This window comes from Charadrius vociferus, unplaced genomic scaffold, assembly GCF_000708025.1.
Source record: "Charadrius vociferus isolate BGI_N301 unplaced genomic scaffold, ASM70802v2 scaffold341, whole genome shotgun sequence".
Taxonomy (NCBI): domain Eukaryota; kingdom Metazoa; phylum Chordata; class Aves; order Charadriiformes; family Charadriidae; genus Charadrius; species Charadrius vociferus.
Window position 1 is genome coordinate 3,911,501 of NW_009646847.1, and position 6,321 is coordinate 3,917,821.

The 6,321-nt window shown below is 34.7% G+C and overlaps 1 long non-coding RNA gene across 1 annotated transcript in view; it reads right to left on the reverse strand.

Annotated features, from left to right (window-relative positions):
* Positions 1 to 283: 283 nt before the first annotated feature.
* LOC104294455 overlaps positions 284 to 6,321 on the reverse strand; it is a 6,745-nt gene continuing 707 nt past the window's right edge. Inside the window, exons 2-4 of the long non-coding RNA XR_717926.1 lie at positions 5,963 to 6,045; positions 4,184 to 4,301; positions 284 to 832 (exon numbers count right to left, since the gene is read on the reverse strand). This is a non-coding gene — a long non-coding RNA (uncharacterized LOC104294455). The remainder of the gene's footprint in view (positions 833 to 4,183; positions 4,302 to 5,962; positions 6,046 to 6,321) is intronic.

Consider the following 6,321-nt stretch of genomic DNA (forward strand, 5'->3'; position numbering starts at 1 on the left):
AAAAAAAAAAGTTTGTTTCATAATGACTTTAGACCTTTCTAAAATAAATGTTGTTATAGTTTAATTATAAAAGCAGTTTATGTAATGCTAATAAATTTTTATGATTCTAATTTTTTAATGCATTGACTTCTCTCTAGAACTAACACACATAAATACTGCATTTATCCCATGATGAGCTACTGAACTAGCAATAACATTGCAGGTTTCTTTTAGTTCTCCAATTCTTAAAGAATTTAACTATTGCACATACGGATTTAAATAAAGAAAAATACAGAATACTTTAGGTTGAGCACCATTTAGTACAACCAAAATAATTAATGATCAAGTAATCTGAGAAATTGCTCAAGCTTAACTTTAAGAAATTGAGGTTATTTTGCAGGAATGTATAAGTGACAAGACCACTTCACATGGTACAAAGTATTCTGCTTGCTGAAATGATAGATTTTATTTACACAACTTGCTTTCTATCAAATATTACTAAAGAATTGGCGGTACGTAAACAATGGTACATGCAATATGATCCCTTTATGACGAAAAATGAATTTACAGTTCTGTTAAATAAAGACCAAATGCTATTATATACAGTCTGTTAACTGAAAGGCCTTGTAAGACATTCAGATCTAATTTTAATACTTTCCAAATAAATATCAAATAATGCAACATTTACAAATAGCACACCAGCAGTATTTTCACGGTAACCATTTTACAAATCAGAATTTAGTATTTCAATTAAGCAAATGAGTGGTAGCTCCTTCATAAATATTAAGGCATGTCACATAGCATCAAAATGGAACCGATGAGCCTCCTGTCGCTTTTCTCTGTCATCTGCTTTCTGAAAAATAACAATAAAAAAACACTTTGTGGGATCTAGAGCAATACTATTACAGAAATGAGCTGTCAAATGTCAGAATGGTTGATTTTTTCCAAGTCACTCATTTGACAAAAGGCAAAAAGCTTAGTAAAAGCCCAATAATTAGCTTTTAAATGATGTCAGTTTGAAATGGCAATAATCTACTCAAAATTGGCTTCTGCTGTTAATGCTCAGCTGTTTTAGTATTTATGACCTATTACTTTCTATTATTTCTAATAACGCTTTTTTAAAAAGGAATATTTAAAAAATGAAGAATGTTTCTTAGTATGCATTTATTTAGTCTGCATTATAAATATGAGACGAAATTACTCTGGATTAACTGTAAATGTCATCTACGTTACACTTAAAATGAGATTCTTTTTAAACGTGTCTGTTAAATACAAATTTAAACAAAGATAGCAGTTCAACCAACAATTAACAGCACCAAGTAGGCTACAAATGTTCCATGGTTTTGTTTGTATTATGAAAGTGTGAGGTGGTATCCATTTCCCTACTTATTTATGCAGAACACACATTGATGTACTGAAAAAGTAGTTTGGATGGCGCCTGTAAAGAAGAAGCCTATTTAAATTGTACCTACAAATCATGTAATGTGTAAAAACACGTCCTCTTCCCCAAGCTTCCTCTTGTGTTCTAAAGCAGAGTATGAAAGCACTTGAAAGGATTTTTGAACACGTTGTGTGAACTTTTCTAGAAAAGTGTTTTTGTCATGACAGACAGTATGTGTAAATCCTAGCATAAGAAATTTAGCAAAACAGACTGAAATGCTTCTTAGCTTGTTTATACCTAACTTTTGGGGTTTTTTTTTATGAGTAAAATGAAGAAAAGCCTTTACAGTATGCTGTTGTGTAGGCATTCAGATTTGTATGTCAGTTGATAAATATACACAACAATTTTGGGTAGAAATGTGTGCATGTGTTCTGCCATGAAAGTTTGTCATCTGCTCTGGTTCGAGACCAAAAACTTCCTCATCACACAGTATCTATGTATGATAGCAGCTCCAGTGGATTAACTATGGATTTTACTGCATTTTGTGGCAGCAGCAGAGCTGTCAGTGAAACTTAAGATATATCAGTCTGGCTTTTTGGCAGGGACCTTATCAATGTCAGTAGTATTCCGAGTGTCAAAAATGGGGTGGGAAGAAGGGAGTGGCATACACTTACCTACATTGAAATGCATGTCACATTGCACAAAATTTTATACTCTCAATTAGAAAGCATTTTTCACTCCATTTCTTGTGTGCTTCCTGAAAAAATTACTACTTCACATTTGACAGTAACTGATACTCTGATGAATCCATCAAAACTTCTCTAGCAGTATTATCATCAGTGTAGTGTTCACATGACTAGCCTTAAGACCACAAAACAAGTTATAAAGAATCAAAATACAAGAATATCAGGTCCTTAGCTAATGGAGCAGACTGTATTGTTGTAAGATGAATAATGGTCTAAGTTCTTCCTCAATTTCTCTTTCATTTGAGGTTTCAAAACTAAAAACTAGTAACTGAGATTTAAAAGCTTTTCTTTTTTTTTTTTTTTTTTCCCCAATGGATCCAAAATTTCTATGACATGACAGAGCAACATACTATCCCTAAATCCTGAAGTTATTTAAACAATGCAATACTTGGCTGGCAGATGGGTGTATAAGAACTATTGTTGGCTGCAACTACTACTTATCTGCACAGGTCAAAGTACATGGTTTATTTTAACTGCTGAATAAAACACTGCAGCTAACAGACAGTTATGTCCTCTGGGGGAAAAGAAGAGATTCTAACTGCCAGTACAGTTCCTCTTCCTTTCTTTGCTATAGGTATTCTAGAGATCGGTAAGGGAAAATAGCATTTAGGCAGAACAGTATTTTTTATGAGAGGATTACTGGAAGAGCCAGTAAACCAAGAACAAGCTTAGAAACAAGGAACTTTGGAGTTTAACTCCCAGGCATGTCAGTGATGCATAATACAGCTTTGGTCAAGATTCTTACTTGTTCTGTACCTCAACCGTTTCTTCTAAACATCGGGAAGGTAAAAATCAATAGGAGGGTCTCGGAAAAGTATAGGAATTAAAAAATGTTTATGCAGTAGTCTGAAAATATACACGATTTATCCAAATATTTGTGCCTATTTTGAGCAAGATGCAGCTGTTGGAAGTGAGTTTATGATATAACCAATAGACCACTTCTTTCACATATACCTAATGTGGTTTAAAATGGCTCAGAAAGCACTCGCTCTGGACTGAGTGCTTCCTTACATTACAATACATGGATTATTATACAAAGAATTGTTTTAAATGTTGACATTAAGTCTCCATTTCTCCAGACGGAATTACACATATTTAATCCTTCCCCAACTCAAAGTCCAAGTATTTCTTCTACTCTTATTGCTTAAGATGTGTTGGAGACAAAATTAAACCCAGCCAGTGCACAGGCAGGTAGCAATGCTTTCTTGGTACAGTAGGACATGCTAAGGACAGTCATCATAAACTTTGTATTTCTTTGCTTTTGCGTTTTATGTAAATATGAAGCAGGCACAAATCTTATCTGAATGTCTAACAAGGTCATTTTATTTCCACAAGCACGAAATAACAAACAGTTCTACCACGTCAAAATGTGCAGTAATTTTATTTGACAGCTAAGATTATGGTTTGGCTATGTAGTAGCATTTATTGGCAATCCTGCCAGTTGGATATGATTGTGAACTGAGCATAGTTAAGAAAAATGGGAACGCATTTCTTTTGTGACATGAAAGGCCCCTTTCAAAATGCTTCTTCAAATCAATGGATTTCTATACACTGCATGTATAATTCAGACACACAGAGCAAAGCAGCCAATGTGCACACGATTGAGTCCATATACAGTCTTGAATGCTAATGTCAGTGCAATCAGCAAAGATAGATACAGAAAAAGAGACGTTTTCCTTATTTTTAGATTACGAGCAGAACTCAAGATAAGTAAACTGAGTTTATGTTCCATTTTCCAAAATAGTACTCCTTAAAACTCTGCAAAATAGAAAGCTTAGATATGAAATAGAACTGTCTCATTTAGTTGGGAATGACAGCTTAATGGCCAAAGCTTATCCATGTCGCTCTTCATTTCCCTTTTTAAGTGTCTTAGAGCTTAAATAAAAACAATGCCAATTTTTAAGCTTGCAGTAAATACTGAATTAATAATAAACACCTTTTAGGAATTAATGCAGCCTGTGTCAGAAATTATACTGTAGAAAACTGCTCAAGAATCCCAATGTACAAGACTGTAAAATATTAGGAAGTGTTAAATAGTATAGAAAATATAGAAAAGAATCTAGTTAATTAAGCTTACCTTTTCTTGCCAGTGTAATATGCCAATTATCGCCAGGATGAAAACGCAGACCCCAATTAAGGCTATAGCTGTTAGTAGCACAATGTTACTCGGGGTCAGATACAGCTTGGCACTCCAGCTATACAAAAGAAGAAAATCCAAGGAAACATTAATACCCTTCATTAGGAAGCAGAAAACAGATTTAACTTATAAAGATGAAAAGAACCTGCTAGTGTATGGCAGGTAACAACTTGGTCTACAGAAGCTAGTGGCTCTGCTTAGAGACTGAAGCTTAATGGTGTTTACTTGGAAATGTACGGCTTAAAATAATTATTTTCAGGTAATGCCATGTCTAAATTCAGTTTCTGTTTAACTTTCCAGGAATGCTATGCATATCCTCAGGAATATCCCTCTTTCTCATAAGGAGATTTATCTCTTGCCTCTGACCAGGGCAGAGTAAAACGCGTAGGAAAACCTTCCACAAAACTGCCTGGGGTTTGGGGAGCTGGAGAAGCAGGATGAAATAAGCCTGTAAGATACGATTGTTTCCTCCCCATGAGAGGCTCCTCTTGGACAGGCTTATAGGGTCCAGTTGGTTAAGCATCTCTCAGTCTGAAGTTTACCCAGACACAACTACAGTAGTAGGCAACAGAACCAGTTGATGATGGCAGGAGAATGCTGGAGCAATAAAATTAAGCACTTTAAGGGCTTCTGGAAGACATTCCTTGAATGTTGTCGGGTCCTGAGGCTTGATTAACACCCTTTTTGTATTCCAAGCTTCCTATCATGGGAAAGCTATCAGCAGGAGGCTCTAGGCTGAGGCAGCACTGAGGCCTCTCAGGTAACAATATATCTATGCTAGAAAAAAAATATAAATTTAAGAAGTATTTACTATGAAATCTGATCTCTTCTGGGTATTCTATCCTCTGCTGTTCTACAGTCTCCATAAACTTAGTTTATAGGAAAGCAAAAATAGTTTAAGGATAAGATGACAGAAAAATTTTTGCATAACATGTACCTTCAAATACCTCAAAACTATAAGTTTTCTTCATCTGGCAGGTGTTATTCCTATGGTTGTTAATTAGCAACTCAAGTGGCACATCATTTCTCAACTGTTATTTGTCCTATAGTAAAATTAACTGCTGAAACTGATGTCAGAATCATTTCTGCATGATAAATGCAACTGACCTCACTAGTAGATCAAGCGGCAAAAAGCAGCTGGAATACGTGACTAATGTTTTCTCTAATAGCAAAGAGAGAAACATGCTGTCTTTCTGGGATAAACATTTTAATTGCAAAGTGAATTCCATGTTCAAGCTCTCGTGTAACCAACCCATTCACCTTTGCTTAATGAAAAACATTCATACCTGTGGCAAGATACTGCATTCAGAAGGGCTGAACTAAAGCTTTTATAGGCAACTAGACAAAAATTGCATGTTTGGTGAAACAAAAATGCTTGCTTCAATCATTACCATGCTTGCAATTTGTCAAAAAGAATGTTAGTAAATCTAGCAAATATGTTATTATTTACAGGAGCTGAGCTGGTGATACTTTTTGATTGTTTGTATGAGCTGGTACTAGATTTTGATTGTTTATAGGCACAAAGTCTGTGTAAATACTTGAGAAGTATTCTGCCTAGTCACTGAGGCGACTACATCTATAGAACTGACCCCCACCCCCGCCATTGTTCTTAAACTTACTTTCTATACAAGTGACTAATTTTAAACCTACACATAATGCCTAATTTAAACTCTGAATTAATGTAATTTTGTGAAGGGCAAATCAAAATGATGAAGTTACCTTCGAGGAACATTATGAGGATAGGGGATGACTATAAGCTGGGAGTTTGGTATGATAGCTGTCCATTCTTGTTTCCTTATAGACTGAAAGAAAAAACAAAGGCTATGGCAATTACTAACAAATTAACATACTTAAAAGTAAAGAAATTCTCTGTTGAAACATACAAAAGGAGAAACAAAAACACCCCAGTTTTTTTTAATTTTGAATATAAGTGATTATTCCCTTACATTTGTGTAAGCCTTTTATTCTGAAAGCTCCAAAGTGCTTAAAAAATAATAAAAAAAAAGTAAAATGCAAAATAACTACTGCTGACATTAAACACAGCATCGGCTTAAAAAGTACAAAGCAAAAACATAATA